Source organism: Xiphophorus hellerii, chromosome 7 (assembly GCF_003331165.1).
Source record: "Xiphophorus hellerii strain 12219 chromosome 7, Xiphophorus_hellerii-4.1, whole genome shotgun sequence".
In the NCBI taxonomy this organism is placed as follows: domain Eukaryota; kingdom Metazoa; phylum Chordata; class Actinopteri; order Cyprinodontiformes; family Poeciliidae; genus Xiphophorus; species Xiphophorus hellerii.
Window position 1 is genome coordinate 5,943,916 of NC_045678.1, and position 1,262 is coordinate 5,945,177.

Consider the following 1,262-nt stretch of genomic DNA (forward strand, 5'->3'; position numbering starts at 1 on the left):
TGAAATGTAAAAATCAAGCAAAAGACAAATTTATAAAGCAACTCAGCCTGGGTCTCCCACTTTTTAACCTGCCCATGTCTGGTTGCAGCAATATGAAGTCAGAATGAAGAAAATAAGTGAACAACAATTCAATCTGGGTGTTTCAATCTGCATTGAATTGGATGGAAAAGTTAACTTCGGTCCTTATAATTCTCTGTCCTTGCTCCTCATATTCTCTGGGTTCTGCTGGTCGGCTTGTTAGTTCTGGATCAGAGGAAGAGGAATGTTTGTTGCATGTGAACACAGTGAAACAGAGAATGCTCTGTCAGACTCCCCACGGCAAAAACATAAAAGAAAAAGAAGTCTTCAGAAATTTTTTTTTAAAAACTACAAAAAACAAGGCAGTCTTAAGATTGTGTTGCTTAGAAACGCGCCGGTGGGAGGAGGACAGCTGATCTCCGCCTTGCAGCGGGAGGAAAGCAGGTGGCTCAGACGGTGCAGGTGAGCTAACGGTGATTTTTGCATTAAACTACTATAAAACCTGCAATAGTGCCGAATATGCATGCGCTAATTTTAGCCAGGATGTTGCACATAACTTAAGTGTCAGAATCCATTCCTAATATATTCCGATGTGTTTCCAGATGTTGGTAAACCATCAGTGCGGTGCTTCTGCAGCCTCTGAGTTGCAGGATGTCTCATCAAGTGTCCGTCTTCCTGACTGCCACTCGGTGTTTGACCTTCAGGATGTTCAGAGACCTTCACCTTTCTGGAGCTGGGATCACATGAGCCCGATGTGCTGATGAAACATTTCTAATTTTTAAAACAATGTGGCTGATGTTCTTACAGAGTTGAAGTGCATTAACGATCTGTTGTTTTTAGCTTCTCAATACGTTTAATTATGATTAAACTGATGTTCATACTGAGAGCAATAAAGCTGTGTTCTTTCTAATCTGACTGGTTCTACTTTTAATCAAACTATTCATGTTTTCACATTTTGGTCACCAAGAATCACGGTCGTTTCAGGAGATGAGAAGATTAAAGACGATTAAAAGGTTCTAAACTTTAGTCTAGAAAATATTCCTTTCATTTACTTTCATCAATTTAGTTACATCTACTAAAGCAGCTTAAAATATTAAAATGTCACTTAACTTTGCATTTCAAAGAACCCTTTAAAGGGAAAGAACCCTTTAAAGAGAAAGAACCCTTTAAAGAGAAAGAACCCTTTAAAGAAAGAACCCTTTAAAGGGTTCTTTAAAGGGTTCTCTTTAAAGAACCTTTAAAGG

At 38.7% G+C, this 1,262-nt stretch overlaps 1 long non-coding RNA gene across 1 annotated transcript; it reads left to right on the plus strand.

Moving 5' to 3' along the window:
* Nucleotides 1–223: 223 nt before the first annotated feature.
* On the plus strand, nt 224–795 carry LOC116722585 (uncharacterized). The gene is made up of 2 exons (XR_004339789.1): nt 224–480; nt 621–795. It is a non-coding gene; the product is annotated as an uncharacterized LOC116722585 (long non-coding RNA).
* The last annotated feature ends 467 nt before the right edge of the window (nt 796–1,262 follow it).